The following is a 15,226-nucleotide window of genomic DNA, read 5'->3' on the forward strand; positions in this document are numbered from 1 at the left end:
TCTATTGTCTTAATTAGCATTTGTCAACAGTTTCTGTACACTTGTCTCTTTTTTCTTCTCCTTTCCTCTTTTTTTTTTTTTTTATTATTATTTTTTGTTTTAATGAACAGAAGTAGACAAAGATATAGTTAACGGAGACAAGTAGATCACAAAAATCTAAGACGAAATTAGGTTCCACCATTTTGCTGTTATGCTGTTCAGGACTCTCACAGTGATCTTCTGTACTGGAATAGTAGAGAAAAAGCTTATTCTGATAATTTTCTGCTTTTCTCTGAGGGAAACAAGTGTACTACAGCCAAAATATTTTTAAAAGATGTTAAGGTTAATTGTGTTGTTTGGTGGTCATATTTTCCTTTACTGTTAATGATGTCAAAGGTGGTGGCACACTAGCTGCCATTGCAGGGGCTGGCCATATGCTAAGGGAATTCCCTGTGGGTGTTCTTGGACATATATTTTTATATATATATATATATAAACATATATATATATATAAGTAAACAAATGGTTATGATGACAGCACACATCTGAGGACTATGACTTCAGGTTTAATGGTAGTTTTTGCCCTCATGCACAGTCAGGACATACTGGGCACTAACAAAACTGGTTAACATGTATTTGGGACCACCAAATATGTATCAACAGGGCAGAATTTTACTTCAGGCAGCAACTTGGGTAAATCAGAGGAGAAAGTAAGCATTTAAAAAACATTCCTGCCCCTTTTTTATGAGGAACACCTGACAAACATGTCCAAATGTAGATGAGCAATACAATCTTTGCAGAAAGGGAACTTCTGCTAGTTATCCATAAACTAATACATCAACAATCTTGAACAAACACTACTTTTCTTACACCAGTTTGCCTTGCTAAATGTCAGGAGGAGCAAGAAGGAATACACTGGAGTGTATGGTATTAGGACACATAAATATTTTAATTTTCATTTTCTCTACTACCACAGAAATAATGACTTAGAGATGGAACAATGAGTTTACTTCTCAGATAATTGTCTTTGGTTCAGTAGATTTCCACTATTTGCATTTAAGTGACTATTTAGAGTCCTCCATATCACAGAGAGTGCTTCATTTCCCTGTTTTGGATATGCCTCAGTGAAACTGAGGGATGATGCCGGTGATTAATAAGTAGCAGATAAACTAAGTAGCAGTGAACAAGAAGTCATGGTTTCAGCATGAATATAAATATGTTACAGTCTAGTAAGACCTTACTCATGTAAGTTAGGCACATTGCTTTCAATCAAACTATTCGGATGAACCACTACTTACACACTGAACATTAATATAACACACTGCTATATTCGCTGTATCACCAAAGAATGAGAGCTGAATTTCAGCTGGTCCAGCGGGTCTATGTAGTTGTAATTAAGACCTTTAACAAAAAGAAAACTCTTCATTAACAAACTAGAACTGGCATCTCTTTTGTTTGTTTGTTTGTTCTGTTTTGTTTTGTCATCCCCCTCCCTCCCTTGGAGCATAGAAATGTTCATGACAGATGATGAAAATATGATAACATTAATGCACAGATAACAATAAATCTGGCATCCAGAATTTGTCTTTGCAAATTGAAAAATTGAATAAAGTTATTTTCAATACAATTATTTTTTATGAATGTCAGTGTAAAATTTTAGCTTGTATGACAAAATCACTCCTATATATGAATTTTAGCTCAAATGTGAATTGTACCTCTTAAAGTGAATTAATTCCTTCTCTTAAGGAAAGAATATATCTAATGAATGCGTGTTGTTATAAAGTTGGTTGCTTTATGACATTCACAGCCTGACCTACATCCACCCAAATTCATGCCTTCTTTGAGAACCTACTAATTTCTTGATCTCCATCACACCAGGGAAAACCATGCACAGAATTAGAGCAGATTAGATGAGTCGCACCTTTATATTAAGCATGAAAACATACTTGCTGACCTCTCATGGTTGTCCTTTCAAAACCATGTCATTATAAAACCCACTGCAAAGTTTGAGAACTGTGACAGCTTCTGCTGCAAGGCTGGGGCAGAGGGAGTCCTGCTGCTTGGGACCAAGCGGCATTGGCAGTGTGGTGTGGGAAAGCAAGCATGGCACCAGCCTATGAGATGTGATACCTGGGTCCTTTTCAGTCAGCACTGCTCGCCTGTCTTTCATGAATGTTGTAATTATGCTGGGTGCCACTTAAAAGCTAGTGTTTGCCAAGTGCTGTCACTGAGCTGTGTCTGAAGTACCATAGCCTTGCAGGAAACAACTGAGGTAACTGCGTGGTACCTGTTGAAAAATGCTGGTTTTTAAATGGCACCCACTGTAAACAAGACTTGAAAACCTGCTCTAAACATACCAGTGGGAAGCAAGCCATTTGTTTTTTCACATACCTTTCCATTCAGTCGTCTCTAGGCATGAAAGATGTGTGTAACTTGAGAGACCCATAGGAGCTTCTTCTGCAGGGCAACTTGTGAAAGGTTCTTTTTCCTAAGTGAAACATCATTATGCAGAGGATATTACCTATTTTTTCTCCTATAACTCATTCCAGTATATTTTGAATTAATCTGTTTAAATTTATATTTTTTAACAATTGCTATTCAAAGGAAATGACAAAAAAGGAACCACAGAGATTTCATAAAGTGCAAGCTTAGAAAAGTAATACTTTTTTTTTTTTTTTTTTTCACTGAAGTATGTTAAAATTATTCCGGTAGTTGACACGTGGGTTACTGGTGGTTTATAGATGGTATGAGAATTTAGTGAACAGTTAGGTACTCTCACATGGTGCCAAGATAATTTGCTCTCTTTCCCAAAAGATGTTTCTCTAATTCTCGTCTTGCTGCACAGTTCTGCCAAGTCATTTTGCCTCACTTGACATAATGAACCGGCATATGAGAGGGAGAGAGAAAAATTCTCAACAATTCATCAACAACGCAACTTTTCTCTGGATCACTAAAATAAGCCTAGTTCTTTTGACAGGAAAAACTCTGTTGCAGGTTGACAGGATTCCCTCCATAACTGAGGGGCAGGTGCATAAGGTGGCCAAAGAGAGCAAGATGGGGAAGAAGGATGCAGGGAGACATCCCTGGCTGCTCTGTCTGCCCCCTGTCACAGCATTCAGGCCTCTGGACTCCAAGGGGGGGAAAATCTGTAGGGAGGTGGGAGCAATGCAGCAGGGCCAGAAGTGCTGAATTTAGCCAGAGAAGAGTCATTACTCCCAGAAACAGACTTTTGCTCTGCTGTTGCCTCCCATCACTGTTCAGTTAATCAATTTGTGGAAGCACTTAAACACATGCCAAAATCTCATATTATTTGAAACGTGTCTGCAAATTAAGCTTGTGTTTAAGGTCTTTCCCAAACTGCAATAATAATAATGAAGCTCAGGGAATGCCAGTGTGATTTATAAAAGTGTCTTACTGCAACACGGTGGCAGGCTGTCATCACCATGGACTGCTCTGCTGTCTTCAAAGTTACTTCTCCTTTTAAATTGACCATGGAAAAAACATTTAACACTGAGTGTTAAAAAGATGCTGGCAAATGTGGAAACTGATTCCAGACATCCTGATATGTGAACATGCTAACACTTGAGCAAAAATATCAATTATTTCAATGGAATCACTCCCCTGAATAACATCTAGTAACTCAATGGTATTTGAAAAATCCTATCATGTTTAGAATAATGGTCTAATCCTGCATAATGCTGGGAATCCTTCAGACTCACTGCAATTTGTGTGATCACACGGTATATAGTGGATCAGAGTCTTTGTGAGAACCAGATAAATGACAGAGAAACAGAGCAGTATGTGTGCCAGTCTGTACATAACAGGCAGGCATAACCTAGCAGACAATTTAATCTCATCTATTTTCTGAAACCAGACTGTATTATTGCAATGCTGCCTGCCATTGCACTATAATAAAGTATCATCCTTAGAATGGATACGTTTCTGTTTCATCCTTTTGTTTGTACACAGATTAAAGCATGATCCCTGTTGACTGTAACCTATAATTGAATCAAGGATTCTACTGCTGTTGCAAAGAGCAGGAGTGGCGCTTGAGTGGTTTATAAGCATGAGCAGCCGAATCTGAAGATTAAATTTCATCTTTGATCTTCAATCTGTGACCATGAATTTTCTGTTGATAACATATAGAAACCAAAATTATACAGAATATTTTGAGTAGAGGGAGACGAAAAGAAGCTAGTCAGGGATCAAAGACATTCTTTTGGTGCAAAACTTTGATGCACACCACTCAGCTAAAATTGTGGATGATTTTTAATAAGAATATCTTTCATATATATATAGAAATATATATATATATATATTTTATTTCACATATATTAAAAAATCAATTCAAATTTTGGAGAGTAGAATATCAGATGCACGTGGATCAAGCCATCTGTTTTGTTAGTTCTTTAAGCTTCTCAAGTCTCAGCACAATTTTCAAAGAAGAAAATTTCCCTCTTCCTGCTCTTTATATGCTAGTCACAGTTTTCTTACTGGATTCCAAAATACCCATGGTCTCGAAGTACTACTGCACAGCTGCTGCCACATATGTTGCTGCTGAAAGCTAAAACTTGCTGAAATAGTCATTCCCAGTGTTTGAAGAGGATACAGTTTAGGCACTGCTTGATGCATCTTGTTTCTTTAGGGAGCAGGAAGTCACAGCTCAAAACAGCAGCAAAATCAAGAATGCAGGGTTGATGTAGGGTTTTGATGCCCCCTCTCCTATCGCTACTCTGGTCTCTAGCAATATAAAGATCTACAAAAACTGATTTGCATCATAAACCTTTATTTCAGAGTAAGTGATTGGATTGATGTTCATACATAATTGCCCATGCTGGATATGAGAGCTGTAAATTTTTAATTTGTAAATGAATAAAGGGACAATACAGAGAGCATGATGTCAGACATTACAAAAGAAAACAAAGAGAGAGGTACTTTTGCATTATTCCACTGTCCTAGAATAAGATATGGATACAATATAAGCTAGCAGGATCAATCAAGAGCATAGGTAAGATCAAATAAACCATATAGTAATCCTGAGAGACAGATCTTTCACTCTTTCCAATTCTTTCACTCCACAAAGATTAATAGGTGCATTTTGGTTAGTTGACTGATACAAATCAATATGACTCCATTGAAATCTGCTGCAGTGTGTTATTTTACTCCCTGTTTGTGGTTCTCAGTTGAGTTTGGCCCGCTACAAAGTGTGCTGTGAAAGAGAAGTTCAATATGTTTTAAAATTGTTTCTATGCCCCTTTTTTTTTTTTCTTTGAACTTTATTACCAACAACTATGACAGACAGTGAAAAATGTTCAGAGAAAGAAATGGAATAAGGAGAATAATCCTATTTCAAGCTGATAAAAGAGGTGAAATAAATAAACACTACATCTGGGAGAGTGGGGAGGTGGATTTTTGCTTCTGATAGAGCTGTGGTTTTAATTTGCAATCAAGCTAGAGATGGGACAAAAATTTCCAAGGAAGTGTGTCCTGACTTCACCAGAATCACTAAATGTGCAGCTATTTTTAAAAAGCAAGCTGCTTTGGTATGATGGCTGCTGAGGGCAGCCAGATACTTACTCTGGTCAGTGAAGCTAGAAAATCCACAGGTGGACCTAGGCCTGTACCATTTCCACCTTCATTTGTCCATTTTAATTAAAGTGAAAGGCCATGATCCACACCTGCAAAAACCCTGTGTGAGGCCCCTGCAGTCTTTAATAGGTGACAAATAGAGCTGCATGGGGGTTGCAGTGCTGCTGTTGCTGGGGGCACTCCAACACTTGGTGATGAGTTTAATCGGAGGAGAAAGGAACCACATGTTGTATAACCAGCCCAGCCAGAGTGTGTGGAGGACAATGGCAAGGACACAGCACCTGATGGAAGAAGGGACACAGTTACTTCTCTTTCTTTCCCTCCCAAAGACCACAGGTCTAATGTTCTTCTGACAACATTTTTTCTTTCTGGCACTGTAACTTTGCATGCTTCGGTTAGGGAAATCCACAGTGTGTCGATATATCCCTATGGTCAACCAAGAATTTAGCCATTTATTATTAAGCCCAACATGAACTCTAATGCTTTTTGCACAGGCGCTTGCATCTGAGGGGATGGTAGAAGCAAGCTGGAGTGAGGAGCTGCCACTGGAAGACCGTGCTGCTTCCCCCTGGAGCTTTTACGGAGTGGCAGAGCAGCTTTTCCATGCAAGCTCACACCAAGCACAGACACCCTGCACTGCTCATTCAGACCAGAACCGGGAAAATGAGCTAGCAAATGTTGCTCATGATTATTCACACACTTTTTAAAAGGAATGAGTTTATCTATGTCAACATCTCATTTATGTCTGCATGCTGTGAAAGTGTAATCACAAACAATACCATATGCACACATTTTACAGTAAATTTTAAATTAGAACTATGGCAGATATTAAAAACACAAATCCACACATCTCCTTTCCTGACATTTTCTGGTTTAAAAGACAAAAAACTAGGAAGCAAAGAGTCTGCCCAGGGTATCTTAGCTGGGTTTTCTACACTTGCCAAATGGTCTGAAAATCTCATATGAATGTTGCTAACTCTACTAATCACCTGGAAAGAGCAAGAATTTTTGAAAGAGCAAGCTTGTATGAAGACGTATTTCCAATTTTAACTATAACTGGAGGTGCTATACCTGCCAGATATCAGAGAAAGGTAGAGTTTTCTGAAACTCAGAAATGATCCAGCTTAATTCTAGATTAGAGATCAGCATAAATTCCTTTATCTTATGTCACCATATGTATTATATTATGTGACCATATTATATTTAATAAACATATCTCTGATAAAAGGTGTGAATTTACAGTGCAGTTGGCTTGTTCCTCATAAAAACTTCTACTGAAGATTTCCAGCACTATGAGAAAGGCTGGTCTACACAAGAAACTGAAATCTGACATTATAGAAACAGTCACTAAAATATCTAAGACTATCTTCCTGTCCTTTCTGCCTCAAACAGCTCTTGGAGTTCTGAGAAGTTTTAGGAATGCAGCAAATGTGGCCTCATTCAAAATGATATAATCTGGCCCTACCACAGCTACTTGACCTTACTTTAAATCCTTACTCTCAGGACTATAGACTGTGATTCCTATTTTAAGACATATCTCTTTTATGGCCTGTAACTGGAATTGGCTCTGTAGTTCATGTTTGCTGTCAGTCAAATAAATGTTTTCAATTTTTCATAACAAGCTGTAATTGTCTGCAAATTTTAAAGGAGATTGAGAGAAAGAAGTTATCTCAACAAGCAAACTCCTATATATTCCAAGGTTACTGTTGTATAATTAATGGCATTACCAAAAGGGGCTGAAAGTGTAGAGTCTGCAAATGGCTAATAACAAGGATTAGGTATGCACTCTGTTTTTCATGCATGTTCTTCCAGTTTCTTGTGAGCCTAATTGAAGTCAGAAGGATCTTTCCACATGACATGTTTTTGCTACTCTGATCAATGGCAAACAGTTCTTGTACCCTATGGAAAAAACTCTAATCATGTATTTCTAGGAAAAACAAAACAAAACAGCAAAACAAAAGCCCTCCCTGAAACCCCTCTTCTTTTTGAAACTCCTCTTCTTCTTTTGGATCTAAAATGTAGCAAGATACATTACATTAGAAAACTGGAAAAAGTGTTTTCAGATGTGGTAAATGACTGTCTTTTTTTTTTTTTTTTTCCCTCCTTCCTGAGATTGCATTCACTAAGGTTTTATTAATGGAATCAGCCACATATTGCAGAAACCTGTTAAAGACATCAAGCTTGCTTCAAAAATCTGTAAAACAATGGAATGTAGACAAATGGTGGAAAATACTTTTAAGTGAATCCTTCTGGTGTTAAATTATGGTGATACCAAAATCCACTTTAGCAAATAGGTCAGAATAGAGCTGCTAAAAGCAAGGAGGTCATTGTCTGAAACATTATCAAAATGATTTTGGATAAATCACTTTCGTGCCTGCAGTAAAGTTTATTTGTGTACGATGCTTAGAAAAGGGAGAAGCCTGAATATCTCTAATCTCCTCCTAACCTACAGTAAATAGCAAAGTATTAGCTCTCTGTGCATCTCCAAGTCCTGTCTTTAATTATACCTTTCCCATGTTTACATGAACTTTGGTTTGCTTTTCAAAAGCCTCATGGAACAATTCCTGCAGCTGACCTGTGTGTAGTGCTGAATTTCTCCATAAAGTGAGTATTGATGAGCTGAAAAGTTCAGTGAACAGGAAAATTCTGCTGCTTTTATTGCCAGTGTGACAGGTTACTTTATTACCATGCCTTTCACAGCAATTTAACAGTTACCCTGGCAACGGATTCAGTGAGGTAATGGGATCAGAGGCATTAGAGGAGAGGAAAGGCTAGCGACGAGAGAAAACCATCTGCTGGCTTATGTTCTCGGGGCTGTTTGCTCACTGCGAGCTCCTGACAATCATTGTACTTGGATGTAAATGAGGCAGGTTAAACCACAGGCCTGCCCTATTTAGCCGTACTCTGGTGATTTGTCTTTCTAATTTTATTGAAATAATAATCAGGATTTGTTTCTGATTAATTAACTAACCTTTTGGTAAAAAGATTAGATAACGAAATTGCTGCCTATTCAGAGATAATGAGATTTTTATTACTCTGTCAAAAAAAAAAAAAAAAAAAAAAAAAAGTACATTTATGTGTCACCAGCCACTATGTCAAGGGAGGAAAATAAAGATTTAAATCTTTATGTCAGACATTTATTTCCTCCACAGATTAAATGTGTATTTAATTCTATGGATGAACATCATCTTGTTTAAAACATTTCAGAAGAGCTTTTAAAACACCAAATAAAGTAATAAACACATTTAAACCATGATGCACTTTATATTAATTTGTTTCAAAAATTGTCTCCTAATGGAAGAGAAACACTTGACGATTCAGATATCCACCTGTACTGTGTGGGTGTATTTACATAAGTGCAAGAGTGTGAAGAAAGCAGTAAAATCTCCTCGTGAGCACTTTAGAGTGACATATGTAAATAGGCTGCTATTATATCTTGCAGAACAGACATGCCTGACACAGTAGTTGTAGAAAATTCATTTATGTGTCAGAGCTCTGCCTAGATGCATGAAATACCACACAGGCCACTGGAGGCTGATATAATTAAATAATGAAAGATAACAAAACATTGCATTTAGAATCTTCTCACGAAAGGCTCCTGGGGAAGAGGCAGCTGCAGCCTTCAAGGAGAGACCCAGCCCTGCACAGAGGTGACTGTGGGACTCCAGGCTGCTCTACACCTCACCACAGTTAACCCTGCCAATACACCAGCAGACCAAAAATGCAAGAAAACTTGCTCCTGGAACAATGGAAGTGCACAGCCATAGAACATGTTCATTCCAGAGCCACCAGTGGTGTCTTGTGTTGGGCAACATGGTGTTGTAAATGCAAATGTATGGATAGATACTGTCAGTGGACAGCACTGTTTGTACCAGGCATGGCTTGCCCATCTCAAGGAGATGGGCATGCTGTGTGTACTTTGTCAAGTCACTAATTATGACCTGTTAATTAATAAATCTCTAAAATGAACTGTGTTGAGAACATTCTCAGTCATGAAAATGAAACAAGAAGAAACACAGGACAGGACAGAACATTTTGTTGGCATGGCATTAATGCATTCACTTTCAGATTTGAGGTGACACTTACACTGGTGGCATTCAGCGTGCTTCATTACTTTTACCATTACACGTTAACATGAAAAGCTCTCAAACACTGAAAGTATCCGCTTCTCTCCAGCAATGTACATAGCTGAAAGCCAGCCAGATGCTCAACCCACTTAGAGAAAACGTCTTCAGTAAAGAGATGGGAAGTTGAGCCTGTTTCCTGCCTGTCCCCCATCTCACAGCTGCCCCTCCACACTGCCAGTATCCCTCCCTCCCTGCGCGTGCTGTCTAGTATCACAGCCCTGACAAAGAATGCAAACAAGATGGCTTTCTTCTACCAACAGAAAATTGTTTCCCTCCCCCTGCTCTCCTAAAATTCTTACTAAAAGCTTCTGACCCTTGATAACCAAAATCCCTTGAAAAGGAAGCAAGCACTTTTGGCTTAGCACCAGATAAATAGCTTTTGCTCTCCCTCTCTCTTTCCCCTTTCCCCATATAAAATCCAGGTTTAATATTAGTAATTATTATTAAAATTAGAAAAATGTTATAAAAGAATCTCAGCAAAGGAGAGTAAGTATAGTTTTCCTTTTTCCAGACGATGACATCTGCAGCTCTACATTTTCATGAAATGACTATACTTAACAAAAACATTACTTCATTTTCATGGTATTTCTTTTGTGCCTAGGAGCAACCCTGTAATTGTTCACTTCAATTACAACATTACTATTTTAAACTGAAACCCATTTTATTTGCATGCCAGCTTTTTATTTGTTTTACCAACTATATCTATTTCCATTACTGAAAGGCTGATGGTTTGTCTCAAGAGGAAATCAAATCCATTAATTCAGAAATTTCAAGCACGGCTGCCTCTGCCATAAGCAGCATTTCTTATGCTAATAGCAAATGTGCTGAGACTGAAAAGAACTGACATAGTTCTGTTTTTTATCATAACTTAAGCATTTATGTAAAAAGGCAAATCTAATATTACTAGGAAACTTGTAAATGTTATCATATATAATTCACTTTACTAAGATCTGCATAGGGCCCTGGTTATTGCAACTGTGGTTTAAATCATGTTGTTTGTGGTTTTACCTTGCTTGACGTTTGGGGTCTGATTTTGATCTTGGTTACCTCAATGTAAATCTGTCATTGTTCATCTGACAACAATAAAATTATTCCAGATTTACCCCAGGCAAAAAGGGATCAGGACATGTTCATTGTGCTCGAGGTATAATACCATCTCATCATCACAACAGACTAAACTGACTTTGAAGTGTGTGTGTGTGTGTTTGCACAGAAAATGTATTACAGAAATTGGATTTTTTTATTTTTTATGTTTTTCTCCAGCCATGAAAATAGCCACCCAAAGGCAATTTAGGAATTTCCAGGAAGTTGCACACACCCAGCACCAAAAACAATAAACATACTCCACCACCACCACTGCCTCCTCATTTAATGCACTTAGTTCTGTTGTATCACATGGGCTGTGTTCAATTAGATAGCTTAACAAGATAAACTCTGAATTTGACCCAGAAAAAACAAACCAGACTGATGCAGAGTTCTATGTAAATTTTTCCAGGCACTGTGACCTCCTTATGTCAATGAAAGAGATCCTTATCATAAGGGCTAAAAAAGTTTCTGAGACTTTTTTATTTATTTTATTTTTTAATATGTGTGTGTACAGACAGAATATACAGAAATTAGTGTACCAGTTCTGCCCTTCATTTTTGCAGCAAAGCCCTTTAGTGCTGTAAATCAGATCTCATTGGGAGATCTTACATACTGGCTGCAGATAAGCTGTTGAGAAGTAGACAGGGCTTTTAGGAATTGCTGAACCATGAAGCTGACCTGCTTAGTGTTTTGTTGTAGGCTATTAAATCCAGGATTGGTGTTTTAAGATGATTCTGCTTTCTTCTTCTCTTGGCCTGGTTAAGCCACACTACCCCCACCTCGTTATTTAGCTGATTAAAACAAAAACTAGAATGAGAAGCCTGCTGTTTGAAAATCTTACCTTCACCCATCAAATTAACGAGTGACTTATGTTAACATAGCTTGTGGCCTTAGCAATTTGATGCTGATTTTGCAATGAAGATTTACCAGCTGTACACACCACTCTGCTTTGGTTGGAGTAAAATGGGTTTCTTTTCTCCCCAAACAAGGTCTACATCTTTTGTAAACATTCTTTATTTGATTGACTTGTTGTAAAAGGGTGGGTAGGGTACTAATTCTTCCTGTGAATATGTTGATGGTTACGTGCTAAAGAACCAAACAAAAAGATTATACTTCAATTTGAGTGCCTTTTCCAGATATTTTAAGTCTAGTAAATATGTTTTGCACTGTACCTGTTACTGTCTAGTTAGGAACATGTTGTTTCTTTGAAGAGTCCTTTCATATTGATAGAGAAATTAAATGTGATATTTTATTTTTCCTGTGTTTGATGAGTGTTAACAAGTTTAGTATCTGAGAAAGCCCAAACTAAATAAAGCTCTATAGCTGTTGCTCTAAGTAAAGAAAAAAGCCACCTGGTGAGTAAGTTCACTGGGTCTTCATTTCTTTGTGTGACTGAATGAAAGAGAATGACAGGGAGAAAAGAATTGCATTCATATGGAAGTTCCTTTGAATCCCACACAGGAGATAAAATCATAATAACATGTATGTATGAATATACATGTAGACATACGTTACAGATTCCACTTAGTATGAACTTTAGGACATAATAACATAAAGCTTGAGGAGAGGAAGAAAAGTACTTAAAATTAGGTACTGTGTGCTGAAAAATGCATTTCCACAGCTTTTTGTTTGTTTGTTTGTTTTTGTTTTTAAGTCAAGAACATTTGTATCACAGGTATGTTTTTATCACCTTTTTATTTAGAGCTCCAATGTCAGTTCAACACCCACTGGGGTATTTTCATGGGATCACTGTTTGTTTTGAGATTCTCACTATGGTTTAGAGTGCTTGAGTTTCTATTGTAACAGTCTCTTTTAATGAAGTTTTCTGGCTTTAGTTTGCTCAGAGTCAAAAAAGAAAGGTGTGAGAAGTAAATGAATTACAAAACAATAGGACCTATCTATCACATGAGAATGAAAATGGAATTTATTTGTATATCATATGCACATGTAGTTAGCCTTTTCAGGAAGGAAAACAAATTACACAAAAAAAATTCACAGCCTTTTTCCTCTCTGATAATTTATTTTTCCTCTTTAAATTGTTTATTTATTAATTTTAATACAGATAAAATCTACTTTATTACTTTTAATACAGATAAAAGCTACTTCGTCTCCGCTGTCACGTCCTCAGTGGAGGTTTAGAATTGGTCTTGTTTATAATCTTAACAGCTGTACATGGGACAGATTGTATTTCCTACATTGTAGGTCAGCAAAATTTGTTTTTCTTCATGTTTTTTTGTAGGCTCAGATTTCACTGTAAGCCTTATATGTTCATCCAGGCTTGTGATAATGAGCAAGATTATAGAGCAGTCAGATCACAAGCTTAGAGTTTTTGTTTTGTGCTGTTTTGTTTTGTTTTTACTTTTGAATTGCATTCATGCAACTGCTTCTCAGTTTTCTGTTGTGCCATATCTGTGAAATAACAAAATAATAACACTAATAAAAAAGAATAGTATTTACAGCTGTGGGACTTTCTCCACGCTGCCTGGAAAAGAACATAGTAGTTTATTATTGAGAAATCCTGTAAGGTTATTGCAGGGAAATGCAGATTTTTTCCATAGTAATCACTGATTTCTGGCACCATAGCTATAAATAATTATGCTAATATTGTATAAACCACCTGATTTTAAAATAGCAACAGTTTCTTAAAATTATTATTTCCAGTTTAGTTACTATACTCTTCCATTAATCATCTGTCTTTTAACCAACATTTGTTGTTTCAGAAATTATCTATTTAATCAGATATGCAATTTTGTATTCATTTTGTATAATTTAAGTAAGAAAAGGATAATAAGATTTCTTGATACATTTTTAGATATGCTATGCAAAAGAAAGTTGTAGTTTTTAACTCAAGGCTTCCCCTGCAGTGGCTTATAGCCTGAGTGTGATTCAGCTCATGATTTTAGTCATTAAAAGAAAGATATTCTGTACCGGTACTGGGAAAAAACTCAGATATTTCCCAGAGATTTATTCCCACTGTTTTCTCTTCTTATTTATGGATGGAGATAATTAACCTACCAAAGACAGATAGCTTGTCTTTGGGAGTGAATCCTGCTTTCTGTGTTTTCTGAGGTGGTGAAATGTCTCTCAAATCTGACAGCTTTAGGAGGGCTAAATATGAACATTAACTTAGGATGAAATGAACTAATGCCTTCATGCTGCTTTTATACTAAACTAAGCTATTTACTTCCCCCTACACTAACCCTTAGAATCCATGAAATATTTTTTTATAGTCTAGCTACAACTTCTGCTAAGTAGTGCATGAGGATATCAGTTTGCTCAGTTGGTCAGCAATGACCAGTCAACTGTAAAGCTATTTACACGATATCTGAGGGGTCTGTTCTCAGATCAATGCACAAACTGAATTCTTATTAACAGTAATAGAAGTTATGGGCAGGCATGAAAGTAAAAAAACTCCCTGATTAGAAATAATGAAAGACCAGACTGTTGTAGTCCTGAAAGGCTGTGGTACCCATATTTACTTTGATAGAAAATGAACACTGAAATTTAAAGTGAAACATTAAGTTCATGAAATGGAGCAAAAGTAACTCACATTTTGGAGTACTATGCCGCTCCTGCACACCTCCTCTTTTTGAAGATGTGTGTAGATTAGATTTCTCTGTTGCAAATATCTTCTTTAGAAATATCTTTGCAAGGTGAATTGGGAAAAGAAAACAAACAAACAAACAAACAAACAAAAACTGTGGACCTGAACATATATTCTATATTTAAAGCAAAAGAAGCAAAAGAAGAAAGAAGAAAACCTAGAGAATTTGTATTAGTATACTGTAAGTTGCTGGGTTCTTGACTGCTGTCCCCTGATATTGCTGGAAACCATGCTGGATAATGCCTTTCATAAATACAGTGTAAGTCAGTATTTTGTTTGTTTGTTTCCCAACAACTTGTTTGGGAGTGCTTCTTGGGAGCCCCAGTTCTTCAGGGTCATTTTCGTATGATTTTCTAAATAACTAGTAGTCTATTCAACTTTATTTCTGTTTTAGTTTAAACTGTTCTTTCCCTTCAGTATTGTTTGATGTGAATTTAGTGCCCTTACAGATTACAGCCCTCATTACTTAAGCTGAAGAAGCCAACTACTTTGTAGCATTCTCATATTAGATAGACATTCTGTTTATATTGTCCAAAAATAAAATAAAAAAATGCAAAAATTTATTTTTAAGGCCATCCTAGAGGATTGAATTCATTCTCTTTAAATTTATCTTCTGGGAATATTGTTTTCGAATTGATTTCCAGGTAAGCTCTCTGACATATGCCTTGTTGTAATAATATAAATGTTATCTTTGTAGGAATAGTTTTTTAAGTACCACAGGTTTTATTTTTATTTATGTATTTATTTATGATAGGTCTTATTGGGAGCTTGCAGATGTTTTGTTTTAGTAAATGTGTGCATCTCTTCTTTTTCTTCAAATGTTCAAAACTGAGGAGTCCAC

At 36.7% G+C, this 15,226-nt stretch overlaps 1 protein-coding gene across 1 annotated transcript in view; it reads left to right on the forward strand.

Moving 5' to 3' along the window:
• Positions 1-6,803, forward strand: part of LOC311426601 (uncharacterized protein) — a gene marked incomplete at its 5' end in the record, with an annotated part of 42,644 nt that extends 35,841 nt beyond the window's left edge. The window contains one exon of the mRNA XM_084503069.1: positions 6,063-6,803. The remainder of the gene's footprint in view (positions 1-6,062) is intronic.
• Positions 6,804-15,226: the final 8,423 nt, after the last annotated feature.

The sequence above is a fragment of the Aythya ferina genome (genome assembly GCF_964211825.1).
Source record: "Aythya ferina genome assembly, chromosome: Z".
NCBI classification, from domain to species: Eukaryota; Metazoa; Chordata; class Aves; order Anseriformes; family Anatidae; genus Aythya; species Aythya ferina.